This window comes from Phocoena sinus, chromosome 4 (genome assembly GCF_008692025.1).
Source record: "Phocoena sinus isolate mPhoSin1 chromosome 4, mPhoSin1.pri, whole genome shotgun sequence".
Taxonomy (NCBI): Eukaryota; Metazoa; Chordata; class Mammalia; order Artiodactyla; family Phocoenidae; genus Phocoena; species Phocoena sinus.
The window spans coordinates 12285577-12307864 of NC_045766.1; the positions used below are offsets into that span (position 1 = coordinate 12285577).

The 22288-nt window shown below is 41.9% G+C and overlaps 2 non-coding genes and 1 pseudogene across 2 annotated transcripts; 2 read left to right on the top strand and 1 right to left on the bottom strand.

Moving 5' to 3' along the window:
- The first annotated feature begins 662 nt into the window (after positions 1 to 662).
- The window catches only part of LOC116753184, an 80947-nt pseudogene continuing 59321 nt past the window's right edge, over positions 663 to 22288 (top strand).
- Positions 15104 to 15175, bottom strand: TRNAF-GAA. Its single transcript has one exon. It is a non-coding gene; the product is annotated as a tRNA-Phe (tRNA).
- On the top strand, positions 15890 to 15961 carry TRNAA-UGC. Its single transcript has one exon. It is a non-coding gene; the product is annotated as a tRNA-Ala (tRNA).

Here is a 22288-nt window from a genome sequence, read left to right on the forward strand (position 1 = left end):
CATGGTCATCACCTGCTGCACATAGCCTGAAAACCTGTGGGATGAATGTCAGCAGCTTGGGAGGAAATCCCAGAGACTCAGGTGGAGAACTCTTAAGAAATGTTGCTCTTGATGGCACAGAGGTCGATGTTTTGTAGAAAAACACGAACACCTAATGTCTCAGGTTGAAAAATGATTCAAAAGAGTTGAACACTCTGCAGAAGTTTTAGGAATATTTAAATCACTTTACTTAGGGTATAATTCCCGTGTATGCACAAGAGTGATCTATGATAAAAAACCATGTCTAATGAAGTAAAAAAATCTTCAATATATAGAAATTTTTAGAAAATGAAGTGATAAGAAAACATCGTATTATGGCTTAATGGCAGAATTTTTCTTTCTTAGAAGTACATAAAATAATAATGCATGTAGCAGTCAATGATGTCTTACAGTGGGTGAAATGCAGGAGGGGAGAAGCTCATTTCTCATCCTGGAGGCATCTGGAGTCCTAAGTGACTTCTAAGAAATAGGGCACAGCATGCAGTGGGGGTTGAGAGACAGGAGTCAGAAAGGCCAATGACTGGCTGGTCTGGCTCATCCGCCACTGCCCAAAGCACCAGGCAGAGACCAGGATGGGCAGCGCTGAACGTGGAAGCAAGAGGTGAGGTGCTGGAGACCAGACAATGTGGCCGGAAGTGGCGCTGGGGCGGGTGGGGCAGGATGCTGGTGGAGGCCTCCCCAGTGTGGAACAGAATGGAAGTTCAGCGTGCAAGGCTTGGGAGGGTGAGTGCCTCTGCCTGTCGGTGCCATCAATGACCAAGTCTCCTGTGAAAGAGAGGGCCCAGCCAAGCAGGGAGGAGATCACAGTGGACTCGAAACTGTCTCCAGAGACAAGGGCTAACGGTGTGGGACAAGTAGCCTGGAGGAGGCGGGCACAAGGGGAAGCAAGGCCTTTATGGATCTGGTGTTAAGGAAGGAGTTAAAACTGTGCTGGGTCTGTGATTGGGACAAATGTTTCAGGCAGAATAACTCAGCCACTGGAACCATTCACAGTGACTCCAGCACCATGTACTTTAAGATCTGTTCAAATATTGGCTTCAATATCCCATTTCTCAAACTAGAATATGATTGGTTGAAATGGCTCCAACTTTGGGGGACAAAATTGTTGACTGTTTAAACTGAACACGTGGTCCCCATAGGTATCAGGCACCTTCCCTCAGTCACTGCTGAGAAAATGTCAGTCCTCGCTGTAGTAACATTTTAATTACATCACATGGAGTCCGTTCCTGAAAAGACCTGCTTGCCCCAAGACTTCTTAATGCCTACTTGTCCTTCAAAGCTCATCACTCCTTTAGGGCAGCTTTCATTCCCCTCATTTGGGCTGCCATGGCAACTTGAGCATGCCTCCACAAGAGAACCATCCCACTGGCCAGAATTCTTCCTTAAAATTTCTTTTGGCCCTACTAGAACATGACTGTGTTTCCCCAGCATCTGGCATGTTACAATAGAGTAGGCCCAGTAAGCACTCAGTAAAATACTTATTGAATGCATGCTTCTTGAAAAGCCTTTTCTCTTATGAAAGATGAGCAAGCCAATAGAAGCTCATTTTGAATATTAATTCATATTAATTTTTGTCCAAGTTTTTTCTTTTTGTTTTGATAAAAAAAAATTTTAATTTATTTATTTGGCTGTGTCAGGTCTTAGCTGCCGCACACGGGAACTTCATTGCAGCATTCAGGCTCTTCATTGCAGCACCTGACCTCTCTAGTTGTGATGTGCAGGCTCAGTAGTTGTGGCACATGGGCTTAGTTGCCCTGTGGCATGTGGGATCTTGGTTCCCTGATCAGGGATTGAACCTGCGTCCCCTACCTTGGAAGACAGATTCTTAACCACTGGACCACCAGGGAAGTCCCTCCAACAAGTTTCTTCACGTTGTGGCAAATATCACTGGACTGGGATTCAAGACTCTTGTACAAGTCCAGGGGCCTTGTGTCCATTAGGCAACTTCCTAATCTCTCTGGGTCTTGGTCTCTGCATCTCCTGTGTACATCTCAAGGGTGCCCTGTGTCTTCCATTATTTATTCCACTGCCTGGCACATAGTATGTGCTCAATAAATATTTGGATAAATTAATCTGTGAAATGAACAAAAGGTTAGGATAAATTATCTCAAAGGTCCCTATTTGGCTTCCTAAATAATGCAAAGAAACACTTCTCGTCATTCTATCCAATCAAAACACATATTAGTTCTTAATCCTTGTGATATCGTTTAACAAAGTCAGCTTATACTGGCTGCTTGGCGGTATCCTAGCAACTTATTACCATGGCAACATCACACTTCCTAGTCTTCAAATATGGGTACAGTCGAAATGAGCTGACCTAGTATTTACATTGAGGTTTGGAACTCAAGACCAGCCGGCTGATTGTTATGTAATAAGGTTTTTGAGGTTCCTATGGAACAGACACTCCTCAAATTCTCTTCTACCTATTGGCTGATAACTGAAATACTATGGTTCGTCTCCTTAGTGTGAAGGGCTTTATGTCCTTCAAAAAACATAGAACATCCACTTTTTTTAAACAGTGTCCAATATCAGAACAAATATCTTTTTGTATTGGCTGCATGGAAATTTTAAAGGTAACACTGGTGAGTTGAGAGGTCATGTTGCTTCAGTTTCATGATATTATTTTAAGGGAATTAAACTCACAAATCATTGTTTCGGGTCTGCTAGCATGACAGCTGGTGGCAGTTTATCAGACCGCAAGATAGGCCTCCAAGTGCATTCATTATAGCTAATTGTAATTATGCTAAGATATAGGTTATTTATAGCAAGTGTTATTTTCATACATTTTAACAGATAAACCAAGTCCATTGGATGAATAATAGATTTTTCTGATGTGAAGGAAAATCATTCTGCGTATGTAAGACTGTCCACCTTGATTATGCACGCCACTGCAAGGAATTTGGGTCTGGGATGAAATGCAGGAAGTCAAATATAATTTTGGAAAGGTATATACCTTTTCATTTTCTGATGGGCATATATTATTTATGAAGGTTTGGGTTGTAAGTAACAGAAGATCCAATTTAAACCTTTTTAGCTCATATACCTGGAAATCTGAGAAGCATGTAGATTTCAGGAATAGTTGACCCAAAGGCTCAATGACTTAGTTTTATTCTCTCTCTACACTATACTGCTCTAGTGAGGGCTCCATCTCAAGGCTGGTTCCCCTTATTTGTATACAAAGCAAGAGTCCTTAGCTTTGCTATGATTGACCAGCCCTGACCAACCCCTATGGTCAAAGGGCAACCGTGAAGTTTGGCCTGGGAGGCCTAAAGCAGTGACTGTGCCCAAGGGAACAGGATTAAGTGAGGGTTGGTTCTATTCAGATCTCATGGCTGCTATTCAATGAGGGAGGAAAGAAAACCACAATGTCCAAACCACCCCTAATTGTACCATGGAAGACAGAACATTACCTCTGAATAAGTACATAATTACTTTTGTCAACCAAAGTGTAAAGGGAGCACAAAGGAAACTTGTATTGTTCTGCCTGTATTGTATTGTTCCCTATAGTTGAAGAATTTATGTGAAACCATTGGCTCTCCTTGGCAGCTTTCCCAGTTCCATCCCACATTCAATTAGAGACTGGAGTCAGAAATGGATTTTGTAGCTTATACACCATGGTAACGGGAGGCCATACCTAATCTTGTGTCCTAGCTTTTTTTGTTTAGAATGTGTAGGCAGAAAGAGTCAAATGGCCTGTCCTCTGTCTGGCACAAGCGTTCTGCTCTAAATCAAAGTGAAATAGGCCTCAGCGGCATTATCTCAAATGGCCGATTTAAAAAGATTACTCACAAATTAGGCTGTTCTCCAAAGTGTGTTTTGAAACATTGATTTGCTTAAGTGACTATAAAATCAGTAATATGGTTAAGACTCAAATTAATGGGCTGGTATAGCCTTTCAGGTTTATTTCACAGGCTCTACTTGGCCAGAACACTTTGAATTGATTCTTGTCATCCTTAAAGCAGACAAAGCACCACACTCCTTCCTCTGGAGAATCCAGAAGTAAAACACTGTCACCCCTCAAGTCCCTGGAGGTTGTGTGAGTGTGTATATGTGTGTGTATATATGTACCAAATGTGCTCACTTATGAACAGAGAACTGTGTGTCTACTCTGTACAAGCACTTAATCTAAATCATTTTATTTAATCTTCAGAGTCATCATATTAAATACGAGTCCAATTTCACAGATAAGGAAACAGGTTTGCAGAGGCTAATGATTTGCCAGCTGTCCTAGAGCTGTAAGTTGCAAAGCCTGACTTGAACTCAGGTCTGCCTGCGGTCACAACTCAGGATCCGACCCACCAAGCTTCACCGCCTCACTCTTTGTCTGGGAGTTGCATTAAAGTTTTCATTTTGCTGTTAGCTTTGCCTCCTTCCCTGCCCTGTCAAACTCTATATTCATTGACTTGCTACTGATTGAGCACCTGCCATATGCCAGACACTGTTTCAGGAGACACAGCAGAGAACAAAGCAGACAGAAATCTCTCCCTTCAGGAGCTTACATTTTATCAAGAATAAGCTCAGTTGTCTGTGTCCTGCTCTCCCAGATTTTCCCCCTAAATATCCTTTTCTTTCCAGTCCTTCAATAAACTCAGAGCCTCTTTCCCAAAGGCTCCTTGCCCTGAAATATAATTCAACATTTCAGATTCATAAGGGCAGTGGGAATTTGCTTTTATTCTTCTGATCCAAGATACTCAGCTGCCCCATTGTTTTGGCTTCAGGGGAGGCATCGGAGCCCTAAATTGACTGCTTGCCCAGTGGTGCATGGGCATATGTGCACGGGGGTGACCAGTGCGTCGAGGGATGGGTGTTTGGACTTAGTGTCGCAGGCCCAGTTTGCAGCGGAGCAGGTCCTGAGATAGAGATTTTCAGGCAAGAAGTTTGTTGGGACAGGCTCTCAGGCACAAACTGATCAGAGGGAAATGAACTGCTGTGCAGCTACTTGACCTTAAACTGGCTTCCTCAGTTTGGTAATACCAGGAACATGTATTTGACTTGCTTCTATTATTATTTAGTTCCTTTCTCTCTTAAGGACTATGATATTATTTTCTTTAGTTGTAGTTACATTTGGACCTCAAGTTATACAGATTATCTCCTTTAATCCTCAAAACACCCCAGTGAGATAGATATCACCATCCCATTTAACAGAGGAGACTGAGGCACAGAGAGGTTTGGGAACATCCATGTGGTTACACTACTACGTGGCAGAGCTGATATCTGAACCCAAGACTACCTAACACTGGGGCCCGAGCTCTTACCACTATGCTACACTGACTCTCCCCCTTTCTCAAGGTTGGCCTCAGTCTCCTCTAAGTTTAGTAGTTGAGATATACTCTTGGACTGTCTATGACCTATTGAAATCATTTATCAAATCATTCAATAAGCATACCATATTCTGGACAGTGTTCAGGGCACCAGAGCTATGATTTATAAGACAGACCCTCAGAATATCTCACAGGATGGTGAGGGGCTTCAGAGAAGTAAAAAGGCACTTAGGAGACAGAGTAATACGTGCTAAGCTGTGGAAAGCCTTGTGTACAATGGAGTACATAGGAAGGTTCTTAACAGTCATGGGGGTGGGGAGATGCTCCATGAAAGTGTCAAGGAGGGGATGTATGAGCAGGAGCCTAAAGCAAGTATCCAGGTAAACGTGTGTGTGCGCACGCAGGAGTGGGCATGGGGAGATGTTCTAAGAAGCAGAAGGTTGCACATGCTTGGAGTGGACCCAGAAATTGGGAGAAATCCAGGATGTCTGGAGCCCCACTTGAGAGGTTGGACATGGTGCGACCGGGCAGGGGCAGATCAGGAAAGCCTTCCAAAGCCCGTTACAGACTGGGTTTTGCCCTGAGAGAATTGGGAAACCACTGCAGTGTGTTAAATAGGGCGACATTATCCAATTTGCTTTTTGTTTTGCCAATATGTTTTTATTCTGTTTTCTTTTTTAAAGCTTTATTGTGATATAATTGCCATACAATAAACTACATGTATTTAAAGTATACATTTGGTATATGTATAACTGATTCACTTTGTTATAAAGCAGAAACTAACACACCACTGTAAAGCAATTATACTCCAATAAAGATGTTTATATATATATATATATATATATATATACTTTGAGACAAGAAGAACCTAATACAAAAAAAAAAAGTATATGTTTGGGTGAGTTTCCACACACATATATCCTGCTGAAACCATAAACACCATCAGGAGAGTGAACATTTCCATCACTCCAAGCATTTTCTCCTGCCCCTTTTTAAATCCTCCCTCCCTGCCTCAGTCCTAGCCCCAGACAACTGCTGATCTGTGTTCTGTCAGTAGAGATTAGTTTTTATTTCCCAGAGCTTTGTATAGATGGAATCAAAATTTATATGTATTCTAAAGAGCACATATTTTTGTATTATTTCAGCAAGATTATGGGGACTGCCAAGTCAAGAATGGATAAGAAGACTAGGGGCTTTAGCCAGTGAATTATTAGCTAAAGTAACTAACACCTTCGGAAAGGGGCTCTTTCTGAAGTCACTCTGTTCATTGCATCACAAAGTGGCAAAGCTACCCCCTCTCCTGTCCCCTCTTAGGTCCTTGTTTCCGGGAGACAGAAACCTAATTCAAGCTGTCTGGAGTGTGTGCGCACGCACACGTACACAGGATTTTATTGGCTCTGCCGTGGAAAAGCCCAGCAGTGGTTGCCTTTAGGCATTTCTGTTCAAACGACTTGATAGGACTTGGTTTTTCTTGATCACTTAGTTCTCACCTCTTTCACCTCCTGTAACCACCATTTCTGTTGCTGTTGTTGTGAGGACATTAAGATCTCAGAGCAACTTTCATTGTATACAACCCCCAGTGTTGTTAACTATAGTCACCGGGCTGCACACTAGCTCCCTGGAACTTATTCATCTTGTAATTGGAAGTTCGTGCCCTTTGGCCACCATCTCGCCTCTTCCCCACCCTCCAGCCCTTTAGAGAATATTTATTGTGTTTATTTAAGCTCTTGCCTGGTGATTTCCAATCAACGTCTGCTGTTCTGTTTGTCGTCTTTAGGTGCAAGGTCATTTCACCCTGGCAACTCATGTTCCTGTTTGAAGCGATCCTCTCTGGTTTTCAGGAAGAGCCAGATTCCTCCACGGGAGTTTAAGGAGAAGGGAAGGGATGAGCCCCTGGGCAGACCACTTTGGACCCCACAGAACCCCAAAGACTACAACCTTTGGTACCGCGCTGCCAGGCACCTCCTGTGAGCAGGGGTTTCCTAGGTTAGACTCCGTCATCCTGGGGAGCTTGAGCGAGGAGAGGTGAGTGAGCGGATGCTAAGTATCAGCTGCTGGTCCTGTTTTCATCAGCTTCTCACACCAGCAGGGCTTCTGTGGTACTTTTACGTACCCTGACAGCACTGGCCGCCTGCACTGATGCTGCAGGTTTCTGTGGCCAAGAGGCTGCTCTGATCCATCCAAGGCCAGGCCATGGAGAGGGAAGAGAATTTAGAGTTCTTTCTCTGCCCATACCCTCCGTCTGCTCTGCCCTCCTGCTGTCTCCCCCATCACACCTGCCTAGACAGCCTGCCTTCTCCCCAGGGGCATCTCACACTTTGGAGGTGTTGTTGATAGTTTTTCAGATGCACAACTGCACCTGCTTCTACAGCTTTTCTAGGGAGGCTCTGGGTGGAGGGAGTTGGCAAGGTGGTCAGTACGCTACTTTGTCAGAGTTAGGAAAAGGCCTGCGCACACATCTCATTTTACAGAGCAGTCAGTGTGCCTGTGAGTACCACTCCTCTCCTAGAAGGAGTGATGGGGAGGGCAGGACCAGGAAACAGGGTCAAGGACGATGACTTTTTAAGGCAAAAGAAAAATGTCAAATTTGAAGCCCCTATTTTCTCCTCAAATTAAACCCAAGTTAGATATTCTTTTAGGCAATGACTCAGAAACTCTGAAAAGGGTTTAATAATAGCTCTTGATGATTCATATGAATATTTTACTCTGAAGTTGCTTGTCTTTGAGGAATGTTGGTGTGAAACTTTTGCTCCCAGGAAGTATGGGTGAAGATCTAAGTACTCACTGCTTTGTGAAGTGGTTATGATACTAGTAATTAATAATTATATTTCTCTATGCTCTGCCAAAGCAGTTGGGCATTGCAGAAACACTTTATTATAAAGCTATAAATAGATAAGTAGCTAAAAACCTTAATTAAACTGCTTAATTTAATTAATTAAATGGTAATTAAATTACTGTTTCATTCTTTTTTTTTAAAGCGTCTACAAACTTTAAAAAATAATGTTTGAACTAATTGCTTCAGGAGATACCAAAGATTACCATTTGCAGAAATACATTATTAGAACTAAAAGTCCAAGATTCTAAAATGCATTCGATAGCAATGCTTCGATTTGAGGCAAAAACCTTTCCTAATGATGGAACCAAGAGGGTTCTCAGCCTGATAGTTTTAGGCCTCATCTGCCACTAGCTAGCTGTGTGACCCAGGGCAAGTCTCTTACTCACTGGGCCTCAGTTTCCTCATCTGTTAAATGAGGTCACTGGAATAAATGTCTTACATGAAAGGGCTATGGGACCTTTATGCATGAGATGAGGGAGAGGGTCCCAGTGCCTGGGAAATAGACATACCACCAGTTTCTACTACTTCTGCAACCCAAGGATAAGGAAGAAAGGAAGCAGCCCAGAGCAAATTCCAACCTCAACTCCAAGAACCAGGAAAGATTTTCAGCCACCTCACAAATTATTTAAAACATAATTCAGGAGAGACCGGCCAAGATGGCGGAGTGGAAACAACTTGAGCTCACCTCCTCTCATGGGCACACCAAAATCACAATTATCTGCAGAACAACCATGAAACGATGAAAAAGACCAGAACTTACCAGAAAAGATCTTCTACAGCAAAACACAAGGAAGGAACCACAAGGACGTGGGTAGGAGGCCCAGACTCACAGCACAGTCAAGTCCCGTACCCCCAGGCACCAAATTAGCACCAGCACCTGGCCCCGACCAGCAGCCTGTGGGCACAGGTGCTGGGACCCCTCAGGCTGAGCAGCCCCCAGTCACCAGCAGACAGCCTGCCTACAGACTTCCTGAGCCTACAGTCACCTCTAAGCACGGCGCTGCCCACCCTGGGAAATCTTCAAGTACACTTGGATTTGGACTCATGAGCTCAAAGTAACTCTGCAGTTTTCAGAGGCAACTGTAGCTCTCTGGACCCTGGTTTTCACATCTGTGAAATAAAAGTGTTGGATGAGGTGATCTGTCTGGACATCGGCAGCTGTGAAATGCCACGTTCCCTGATGATCTCTGACCAGTATGCTCTGACAGCAAAGGACATCAAGAAGATCCCATTATTATGCTGAAAAAAAAAAAGATTATTTTGTCTGAAGTTGTCTCTAAATTCTGTTTTGGAAATAGGCAGGGTGTGCATTTTTATAGGAATTTGTATAAAAAGCACTTGCCAAAGTCACACTCTTGGTTATTGGAAGAATTGAGGGGAAGCCCTCAGTCTCCAGACCCCAAAGCCGGAATGCGGGCCATTTCTACAAGGACGGAAAGAGGTGCCGAAAGGGCAGGCTCTGCTTCTGTAAAAGTCCTTTGGAGCTTGCTGACTGTTTCAGTTTCAGCCACACTCAGAGGTGCGCTCTTGCGGCCGCTCCCATTTTCCGCATGAAAGTTGCTAGGGCTCTTTCAGACTTTCCTTCTGAATTACTACCACACGGTTTTAGGATTATTCCTATTTCACCTGGAGGCTTTCCTTTGAATGTACAGTGTGTGTGCACACATCTGTTTACAGTTTGCTGAAATCTCAAGTGTGATTCCATAACATCTCAGTTACTTTTTCCATGGGGGATGGATGTCTCCCTCATTTTAAGCCTAAGTCAGGGCTGCCCAAGGCTTTTCACATCAGGGCACTCATAAAAATGGTATTTGCACAGTGGATGGGGCTACTTCAGATCCTGAGGTGCCTGTCTGGAGACTCCAGCCTTTAGGTACCCCGTCCCAGCCCAGCATCCCTGAGGACTGAGGGCATGACAAGGCCCACATGTTTTCTCTAACATTTTGTTATAAAAATTTCAGACATAAATAAAAGAGAATTATATAGAGGATACCCATGTACCCACCACCTAAATTCTACCCCTAAGATTTTACTTTACTTGCCCTATTACATTTGTATTCATCTATCCACCCTTTATCCAGCCATCATATTTTGTGATGTAATGCGATGTAAGTTGCAGATGCCAGCATCCTTCACCCTAAACTTTTCAGCACACATAGTACTAGTAACTAGAGCTTCAATATTTATTTTTTTTAGATGAAGCTTATGTACTGTGAGAGGCACTAATCATTTTTTTAACCATTTTTTAAAAATTGAATTATACTTAATTTACAATGTTGTGTTAGTTTCAGGTATACAGAAAAGAGATTCAGTTATACATATATGTGTGTATACATATTCTTTTTCAGATTCTTTTCCATTATTACAAGATATTGAGTATATTCCCTGTGCTATGTAGTAGGTCCTTGTTGTTTATCTATTTTATATATAGTAGTGTGTATATGCAAACCCCAAACTTGTAATTTATCCTTCCCCCTGGTCCCCATTTTCCCCTGGATAACCATAAATTTTTCTGTGTCTGTGATGAAATGTACTAATCTTAAGTGGCAAACCCATACACTAGTGTAACTCAAACCTCTATCAAGATAAAAAGCATTGCATCACCCAAGAAGTTCCCTACTGCACTTTCCAGTCCATCCCCATGCCCACCACCCCACCTCACCCCTACAGGTCAGTTTTGGATGTTCTAGAGCTTCATGTAAATGGAACAATACAATATGTTCTCTCTCAGCCCAGCTTTCACTCAGTGTGTTTTTGACATTCATACATGTGGTTGCATGGAATCTGTAATCCCCTTTTACTAACAAGTAAACCGCACTGCATAAATGCACCATTGTTTGTTTAACTGTTCCTCTGTTGATGGACCCTGGGCTGCTCCACTTTTCCATTTTCTCTCATGATATCTACCTCTCTGATACATTTCATGCTCCAGCACATCCATTCCTGGAAGACTGTCTGACAAGAGTTCTCTGGTATATCAAGCCCAGTTTGCCCAGCTTGAGCTGGGGTTTAGTTTCTCCAGGGCAGTTTGCACACTGGTGAGCCATGCATGGGACATGATGGTGTCCTTGTCATGCCCTCAGGCCTCAGGGGTGCTGGGCTGGGACGGGGTACCTAAAGGCTGGAGTCTCCAGACAGGCACCTCAGGATCTGAAGTAGCCCCATCCACTGTGCAAATACCATTTTTATGAGTGCCCTGATGTGAAAAGCCTTGGGCAGCCCTGACTTAGGCTTAAAATGAGGGAGACATCCATCCCCCATGGAAAAAGTAACTGAGATGTTATGGAATCACACTTGAGATTTCAGCAAACTGTAAACAGATGTGTGCACACACACTGTACATTCAAAGGAAAGCCTCCAGGTGAAATAGGAATAATCCTAAAACCGTGTGGTAGTAATTCAGAAGGAAAGTCTGAAAGAGCCCTAGCAACTTTCATGCGGAAAATGGGAGCGGCCGCAAGAGCGCACCTCTGAGTGTGGCTGAAACTGAAACAGTCAGCAAGCTCCAAAGGACTTTTACAGAAGCAGAGCCTGCCCTTTCGGCACCTCTTTCCGTCCTTGTAGAAATGGCCCGCATTCCGGCTTTGGGGTCTGGAGACTGAGGGCTTCCCCTCAATTCTTCCAATAACCAAGAGTGTGACTTTGGCAAGTGCTTTTTATACAAATTCCTATAAAAATGCACACCCTGCCTATTTCCAAAACAGAATTTAGAGACAACTTCAGACAAAATAATCTTTTTTTTTTTCAGCATAATAATGGGATCTTCTTGATGTCCTTTGCTGTCAGAGCATACTGGTCACAGAGATCATCAGGGAACGTGGCATTTCACAGCTGCCGATGTCCAGACAGATCACCTCATCCAACACTTTTATTTCACAGATGTGAAAACCAGGGTCCAGAGAGCTACAGTTGCCTCTGAAAACTGCAGAGCTACTTTGAGCTCATGAGTCCAAATCCAGGTGTACTTGAAGATTTCCCAGGGTGGGCAGCGCCGTGCTTAGAGGTGACTGTAGGCTCAGGAAGTCTGTAGGCAGGCTGTCTGCTGGTGACTGGGGGCTGCTCAGCCTGAGGGGTCCCAGCACCTGTGCCCACAGGCTGCTGGTCGGGGCCAGGTGCTGGTGCTAATTTGGTGCCTGGGGGTACGGGACTTGACTGTGCTGTGAGTCTGGGCCTCCTACCCACGTCCTTGTGGTTCCTTCCTTGTGTTTTGCTGTAGAAGATCTTTTCTGGTAAGTTCTGGTCTTTTTCATCGTTTCATGGTTGTTCTGCAGATAATTGTGATTTTGGTGTGCCCATGAGAGGAGGTGAGCTCAAGTTGTTTCCACTCCGCCATCTTGGCCGGTCTCTCCTGAATTATGTTTTAAATAATTTGTGAGGTGGCTGAAAATCTTTCCTGGTTCTTGGAGTTGAGGTTGGAATTTGCTCTGGGCTGCTTCCTTTCTTCCTTATCCTTGGGTTGCAGAAGTAGTAGAAACTGGTGGTATGTCTATTTCCCAGGCACTGGACCGTCTCCCTCATCTCAAGCATAAAGTTCCCATAGCCCTTTTGTCTTCACATTTTCTTCAGTGCCTGGAAAGGTGTTTGGAACCATGGTGAAGGAAAGGGTCAGGTAGGGCATTAGCCTCTTGCTCCCATCCCCACGTGACAGTGAGGCTCTGTAAGCTGCTGCCAATGCCTGTGGCAACAAGACCCTGACTGAGGGGTGGTGGGGGGGAGAAACAGCATTTGCACCTAGTGAATGAATGGTATGGGAGTTGGGGCAGGTGACGCGGCACTGCTCCCAGGGAGGAAGTAATCTCTAACATCTCCAGCTGGATGGTGGCTCCTTTTGGAGAAGGCAAGGAAGGAGGACCAGAGCTGAGCTTCACTGGGGAAAAGGTTGAGTGCCCTCCAGCGCTCTGCTCCATCAGCCAGCCTCAGGCACGTGCTGCTGCCTTTTGGGGAGCCAGCTCTGTCTCCCAGCTGTGATGTGCCATCAGCCCCACCCAGGAGGAGCTTAAAATGCCTACAGGGTAGGTTTCATCACCCCCATTTTAGAGGTGAAGTAACAGATACCCAAATGATGAAGGGACTGGCACAAGTTGCACCACTGGTAGTAAGTGGAAGAGCTAAGGCTCCAGTCAGGCTTTTGGCCCCAACTCCAGTGCTCTCAGGTCTGTAGCTCAGCATAATCGTTTGGAAAGTTCTTCCACTTTAGTATTTGTAGGGCCTTGGACAAGACTCTTGAGGTTCTAGTAGAGGTGATGTGAAGTCATATATGTGGAAGTGTTTACCACAGTGCTAGCAATAACAGGAGCTCAATAAATGGGCTAGGCATGGCAGGGTGGGAGTCAGGGAGGTAAAAACAAGAATAACACTGGGTCTTGACCCTGAGGAAGTTCATTGTTATGAGCAGTTAGGCTCATGACCTGGTTTTGAACCATGGCTCACCGTAAAGCTGTGCCACTTCGGGAAAGTTTCTTATTCTCTCCATGCCTCGGTTTCCTCATGTGTAAAATGGGTATAATTGCAGTAAATACTTCCATAGGTTATTGTGGAGATTAAATGAATGAATGCATGTGAATGCTTTGGCCATGCCTGATCACAAAAGGCTTGTGATATACATGGTAGTTTTAAGTACTATTATATAAATATGTAAAAATGTAAATAAAAGATTTAGGGAACAGACAACAAAAACAATGGAAGGAATGACACAAGAGAAAAATGGGAACTTTTCAAGTATGTTCTAAGGAAAAAATTCGCTGCTATGTTTGGAAACACCTGCAAGGTACAACTCATGACCAGATGGCAAATGATCTCATTCTTAGTTGATCATGAAACAGAGTCCAGAGGATGATGCCAAATCTTTCTTTAAAAAAAAGTGCCGTCTACTTATGCTATGGTTCATTCTAGGCGTCTTCTGCAAGGTCAAGTCCTCTAAACTTTCCATGTTCCACCTGGAGAAAGTCTTTGGTATAGAGCATTGTATTCTTTTCCTTTTGCTACTGTAGCAAATTAGTGCAAAGTTAGTGGCTTTAAGCAAAAAAAACTTACTATTTTATAGTTCTGGAAATCAGAAGTCTAAAATCAAGGCTGCATTTCTTCTGGAGGCTTCAGAGGAGAATCTGTTTCCTTGCATTTAACAGCTTCTAAAGCCTGCCTCCATTCTTTGACTCATGGTCCCTCCCTTCAACTTCAAAGCCAGCCATATGTAGCATCTTTCCTCTCTGACCTCCCACCGGCCTCTTATAAAGATCCTGGTGATTATACAGGGCCCACCAGGATAATCCAGGATAATCTCCATATCTCAATGTCTTTAACTTAATCACACCTGCCATATAAGGTAACATATTCACATTTCTGGGAATTAATGTGTAGACATCTTTTGGATGCCATTATTCAGGCCTATCACAAGCATCTCCAAGCCAAACACATCTTTCCTTTGCTAAAATGGGCAACCTTGTTTAGAATAACTTGCAGGATCTATTATGCAAATTCTTCACCCCACCATGTGTAAGGAGAGGAAAAAATGCCAATGATGAGGAGAAGTAAGAACCCTGTCCTACTACTCATCCATATAATAATTGCTGTGGGAATTCTGGTGAGATCAGTAAGGGCAATCATTTTTTTTTTTTTTAATTATAAGAATGAATTTTACTATTCACCTTTATCTTGCACATCAAAATTCATTGGACATTGCAATAGCTGCACACACATGGGAGAAGCAGTGAATGCCAGACATTTCCTTTGTTCATATGCCAAGCTCATCAGACATCAATCACAAGACCCAAATTCAAAGATGGGAGTTTCAGGACTTCCCTGGTGGTCCAGTGGTTAAGATTCCACTGGCAGCTTCCACTGCCATATGGCATGGCCAAAAAAACAAAACAAAAAAATGATTGAAGTTTCAAGGATGCAAAGGTAGACCTTTCTGGTAGGGGTTACCGGAATTGCTCCTCCTCATGGATGCTGACTAAAACACTTAACCTGCTGAAACCCGGATTGAACCAGGGACCTTTAGATCTTCAGTCTAATGCTCTCCCAACTGAGCTATTTCAGCACCTTAGGGGTGAGCTGCCCTGACACTCATTTTTCAAAACTGAGATTGTTTTCAATCCATTTTTAGAACATTTCAGACTTCGAAAGTGTTGCTCTCTCATTGTCCAATATATTTATCCACCCAAAAAGTTAGGAATGTCTTCCATGTATGGTGCTTTAATCCAATTCCTGGTGGTGTGGGATGGTAGGAGGAGAGAGACAGAAGAGAAATGATGGGGATTCATTGGAAAGTCTCTCTGCTCCTCTGACACAGCTCAGGAAATTACAGAAAAAAATTTTTTTTAATTTCTTAGAGTCCCTTATTTTTTCTCTTCTTTTCATTCATTCTTGAATAATATTCAAAGATTCTGAGAAATGGATTAATTTTTGTTAATGTGGAATCAGTTTTCTGTTTCCTGGTGATAATTTCAAGTGAGCTGGTTTCTTTGTTTTATACGCTTCCATCTACTCTGTCATAGTCTTTTGGCCCAGGTGAGAAGGTCTTGGAGAGGACTGACCTGGCTGAGAAGAAACTAAGAGCAGGAATGGTAACAATTTGGGTTTAGAATTTACTATTCTTGAGCATAGCCATCCACCAAAAATAGTCTAATTTAAAAATTGTAGAAATAATGGAGTTAACAGAATAAATTTTCTGACAAAAGGAAGTAGCTTTGCCAAAGAATACAGAAAATAGGTATATTTCCTAACATACCGAAAAAAGAGGCAACTGTCACTTGGGGGTGTAGCTCAGTGGTAGAGCCCATGCTTTGCATGTATGAGGCCCCGGGTTCAATCCCTGGCACCTCCATGAGGATTTTATCTTTTTTCTCATCTCCAAGGTATTTTATACCCATACCTTCCTTCAGTCCTGTGGAATATGCTCTCTTACTTTTCCACTTTTCACTACTTTTTTTCCCCTTGCTTACATGGAAAGCAAACATGATTGGTGCAACTGCAGAAGGAATAAACAAGAGAAGAAGAAGGAAAAAATAAAAGAGGCTTATTCCACATCCACTAATGTCACCAATTTAACCAGCTTTTTCACCTAGACTACCATTTTACGATACTACTTAAGAGAAGGAAGATCCAAAGTAAGACAGGGAAAAAAATAAAAAGAAAGAAACCTGTGTGCACTTTCTTTAGCCAGAATAACTAATCCTAAAGATACTAGCCATGGGAAAAATTAGGGTGCTGTGAGCGGGATTCCAAGCACCTCTGGAAGAACACTTTGGAATGCAAACTGAATGCCTTAGACACATTCATGAACCTTTATTACATACCTGGAATAGAACACATGAATTTGAACAAGGGCTTCTGTTTCTCTGGTAAGAGCCTGGAAAAAGACAAAATAAGGAAAGCTCCACCACCGACCTACTTTAATTTTGGAGACAAAGTGTTGCTCATCCCCTGCCATAGAGAACACTTGGCTTTCAGATAAATTCAAGTAATGGAGAGGTCTTGGCTCCTAAATAGTCAACCATCTCTTTGTTTCCTTCCCATCCCTTCCACTGAATTCTCAAAAAGTTGAGAAGCAGATGCTCAGCAGCAAGTGGGTGCCGTGGAGGCAGGAGATGTTCCCTTTCAATAAACCAGACCCTGTGGGCAGTATTTCTGCTCGAAGGTTGTCCTTTGGGGACTGGTGGAATTGACGCTGTTTCCTTTTACAGATGGCTTAAGGGATCTGCAATTTCTGAAGAGATAAACACTTTACCTGGAAGCTGATGGCAGAAAATGAGACTTTTATTGGTCTTCTTCTAAGGAAATTTTAGGATCATAACAATAACCAGTATAAATCAAAAAAGAATGAGATCAGCCTAGGAGCAATCTCATTTCTTTGTTTTTTCACAAATACTAATAATAAACTCCTTATCTACTTGTCTTTTTTTTTTTTTGGCTATGCCGCATGGCATCTTAGTTCCCTGGCCAGGGATCTAAGCCATGCCCCCTGCAGTGGAAGCACAGAGTCTTAACCAGTGGACCACCAGGGAAGTCCCAGTATCTATACATCTTAATGCATAACAGCTCTCACTCTATCTATTCTTCAGAGGCCTTCTACTTCTAGTTGCATAAATGTCCAAACTTGAGATTCAGAGATATCAACAGAATTCCAGATTCAGTTTACAATGTATGCAGGCAGACATCCTCAAGAGGCTATCTTGTAGGCATTTAAAATATGTCATATCCAAATCCAAAGTCAACATTTCCTCTTTATTGAAGGTCAGTCTTTTTTACTGGAACTAAAAATTTTTAAATATCTTGAGAAAGGAGCAGGTCCAAAATAAATTTTATTTACCCACCAAAACACTTTTATAGCACGTGATATATGCCAGGCACTGCTCTAAGCACTTCATACATAGTCATGCAATCTGCTAACAACCTCATGAAGTACATTCTATTATCATGGCCCTCATTCTATAGACCAGGAAACTGAGATAGGACCAAGGTGAAGGGATGAGCCCAAATTGGTGGCTAGAAGTGGTGGCTCCTAGTGAAGTGGTATCAGATGATTGTGGACAGCAGAACCCCTGGTTCCAGTGACCTTGGGCACTCACCACCCAGGGCTTTATGTATCCTCAAACCCACAATTCTCAGAATGTCCCATCAGGGTGGCTTTTGTATAGATGGTACAGCACAAACATGGGGAGAAGTAGTTTTCATCTACTGTAATATCTTTGTCTCAACTCTGAAAAGAATAAGGGCCCCAGGAGAGAAAGGAGGAGGTACTTATAGAATCCAAGAGCTGGGACAGATCTTAATGATTAGCCTGATTATCAAGGTTACCCAAATTTCTAACCCCAGGGCAAAGCAAAGTAGTTGAGCTAGCCTGGGGGTCCAAGTGTTTTGCTTGGATCTTCTGCCTCAAGCAAGAAAACATCTTTCAAGACTCAAATTCTATGCCAGGGGATAGGGGTGGTGGTGGTGAGATGAACTGGGATATTGGGCTTGACATGTATACACTAATATGTATAAAATAGATAACTAATAAGAACCTGCTGTATAAAAAATAAATAAAATTCAAAAAAAACAAAAAGACTCAAATTCTAGCTTAAAAATTCATGAAATTTTTTTTTAAATTTTCCTATCCTTTTTTTAAAATTGAAGTATAGTTGATTTACAGTGTTGTGTTAGTTTCAGGTGTATAGCAAAGTGATTCAGTTATATATATATATATATATATATATATATATATATATATATATATATATGCTTTTTCAGATTCTTTTCCCTTATAGGTTATTACAAAATATTGAGTACTGTTCCCTGTGCTATACAGTAGGTCCTTGTCGGTTATCTATTTTATATATAGTGGTGTGTATATGTTAATCCCAAACTCCTAATTTATTCCTCCCCCATTCTAAACCTTCAATGTTTCTCTATTAATGAACTGTTTTTCTAAAAATAATTCTTTGAATAAAACTAACAGAACATTGAGGAAAAAACTTTTTTTCTTTCGTTCCCCCCTCTCTCCAGCCTTTCCCTAACTAAAATAACATTTGTAGTATTTTTTTATCTTTATTTTGGTCTTCCCAGCACAGGAAGTGTTTTGAATCTGAGGGGAGCCCTCCCATCATGGAGCCTCTCCCACCCCAACAGAGGCTGAGTTAGCAGGTAGAGTACTCGCTTGCCCAGACTCCCTCCAGCCAGGGCTTCAGCCTGAACTGGTGATCTAGGCTGTGCCAACCTGATACACTTGACAGGACTTGAATTTGGGAATCGAAGGGAAGCAGTGGCCCCTGACAACATATGTTAGCATTGGAACAGCAGTGAGGCATCACTTGGGGGTCTGCCCTCTGGGCTTGAAACCTGGTCCTCCAGACATCTCAACATTTCTGGGAGCCCACAGGTATCCAATGAGTAAATTCTTTAGCCAGAGTCTCCTATCACTTGCAATTAAACCTTTGGTAATATTTGTATTTGCAAATGCTTATCAAACACCACGTGCCACGAACTGGTCTAAGAGTTTCTCATGTACAGACTCACTTCATCCTCACAGTAACCCCATGACACGGGTACTATGATTATGCGCCTTTTACTGGTGAGGAGACTGAAGTATAGTAAAGAAAGCAATTTGAGGCTAAGTAATTTTCCCCAAATTATTATTTTTTAAAATATTTATGTATATATGTATGTATGTATTTATTTGGCTGCGCCAGGTCTTAGTTGGGGCATGTGGGATCTTTGTTGCAGCATGTGGGATCTAGTTCCCCAACCAGGGATCAAAGCCAGACCCCCCCCACCCCCGCACCTGCATTGGGAGCATGGAGACTTAACCACTGGACACCCAGGGAAGTCCCTTTTAAAAAAAAAAATTTATTTATTTGGCATTTGCTCCAAATTATAAGCAATGAAGTAACAAGGCTAGGATTTGAACCAGGCTCTCTGGATCTAAACCTGAGCTCTTAATCACCACACATACTGCTTCTCTACAGGTTTTTAATTTTATTTATTTATTTATTTTACTGATTACATAATAACTGCTCATCATAGAACCATTCAAACACTATAAAGAGTAGAAAAAAGAAAGCAACAGTACTGCTTATAGTAAACCATTGTCTATAGCTGTACTAGCTACTTAAGTTTAATTAAAATTAAATAAATTAAAGATTTGGTTCCTCGGTCACACTAACCACATTTCACGCGCTCAGTAGCCACATGCGTCTCTTGGCTACTGGTTTGGATAGCACAGCATGAATAGAACACGTTTCCATCATCATAGAAAGTTCTGATCGGCAGCCCTGAGTAATTTGGCCTTTTTTTCATAGTTCTCTGGGACAGTGAACAAATACATGTAATTTTATATAACTGGAGTATTTTGTATGCTGTTTTTATTGTGGGACTCTTTAGTTATTTTCTCTTATCTACGGCTTATTTTTTCTTGCTTTGACCCCTCCCCTCTCTTGTCGGGATAAGCCAGGTGGGTAGGAGACCTTCTGGGCCTTCCCCTGGGCTCTTACCCTCATGGAAAATTTCATATCACATGTAGAAGGGCTTGTAGTTGGTAAACATTTGCTTTTTTCCATTAATAAAACATCGTGGAAATACTTCTGAGTCAGCCAATCCAGTTCTTACTTATTCTTGTTAGTGGCCTTGTGGAATTCCACGGTTCAGATATAATGATATTTTGAGGTACCTTCAAGCCTCTTTCCCAGGAGTAGGATGATTAGATTGAAAGGCATGTTTATGTTTAATTTTCATAGATATTACCAGCTTCTAGCCCAAAGGTGAGACTGATCCCCATTTTCTCCTGCACTGAGTGAGTATATTGTGCCTTCTCCCTTCCCCTTCTAACTCACTGCCCCCAGACACTCCACATCTTGGTCCAGCATTAGGTGCTGTCACACGTCTAGATTTTTCCAGAATTATGATTGAAAAGTGGTGTCTCTCTACAGTGGCAAACCGACCCTGGTGAGAGCAGGTGCCCAAGGTAAAAGCAATAAAAGATTGCAAACAATGTCAGTTAGCTTTTATCCATCACCACATGTAGGCCATTCTAACAATGTCAGTGATAACGTACTCCACCCCTCAAAAATCTTTTGTTGCTGTTTGTGGGAATGTAAATTGATACAGTCACTATGGAGAACAGTATGGAGGTTCCTCAAAAAAACTAAAAGTAGAGTTGCCATATGATCCAGCAATCCCACTCCTGGGCATATATCTGGAGAAAACTCTAATTTGAAAATATACATGCAACCCTATGTTCATAGCAGCACTATTTACAATAGCCAACACCTGGAAGCAACCTGAATGTCTATTGACAGATGAATGGATAAAGAAGATGTGGTATATATATACAATGGAATACTACTCAGCCATAAAAAAGAATGAAATAATGCCATTTGCAGCAACATGAATGGAACTAGAGATTATCATACTAAGTGAAGTAAGTCAGAAGGGGAAAGACAAATACCATATGATATCACTTATTTGTGGAATGTAAAATATGACACAAATGACCATATCTATGAAACAGAAACAGAAACAGACTCACAGACATAGAGAACAGACTTGTGATTGCCAAAGGGGAGGGGGTGAGGAAGGGTGGATTGGGAGCTTGGGATTAGGAGATGCAAACTATTATATATGGAATGGATAACTAACAAGGTCCTACTGTATAGTACAGGAAACTATATTCAATATCCTGTGGTAAACCATAATGGAAAAGAATATGAAAAAGAATATATATATGTATAACTGAGTCACTTTGCTGTACAACAGAAATTAACACAACATTGTAAATCAACTATACTTCAGTAAAATAAATTTTTAAAAAATCTTTTTTTGGCCTACATTCTAAGCTATTGCTGTGAGTACTGTTGAGTTTTAATAATATGTGTAATCTTTGAGTCCCAGCTATACAACTGGCCTCAAATGCACACAAACTCAGCCACACATATTTGCTTAAAAGTGAATTACAATGTTTTTCAATAATTCTAGCTCACTTCAGGTGTGGCTTGTGTCTCCAGTCCCTATGGTACCACACACTCATGTTTACACTGGAGATTCATAATAAACCAGGAGAGTTGGATGTCATTTTTCTGTTTGGAGGTTAAAGTACACAACAACTTTTTCAAATAGAATCAGCCTTGAATCACGTATTCTGAAGCGCCAAGCTTTATCATTGTTCCTTGAAGGTCAGTGCACAGAAACTGTGGAGAAAGCCAGGAATAATACAACAACTGCAAAAAAGTAAGGAAATAGGCAATTCCATGGAAAACAGAGTCAAATTTTGAAGAAGAACTCCAGGAAACATGACAAAAGGTGCTGGTCTTCTATTGCCAGAAAAAATCAAAAGGACAGTCTTTGAACACCTGGATAGTTTTCACCAGGAACAAGACACTCATTCTAAAGCAATGGATCAAATAATTTCAATGTTCACTATTTAGTCATTTTCTCTAAATTCAGTGTAAGAGGAAAATCTTCAGGGATTTTACTAAATGTAATAGAAATTTATGATGAATCTTCTGGTGAAAACATTTCAGTGGAAATGTTTGAGCTACAGAGACATATGAAGACTGCTGAGAACAATCCTGAAGAAACAAAGATGTGGAAAATGATGCATTTCTGACATTCATTATAAATTGAGGTTTTTATGAATCGGTTAAATTTATTTTTATGTTTAAGACTTTTTTTTTTG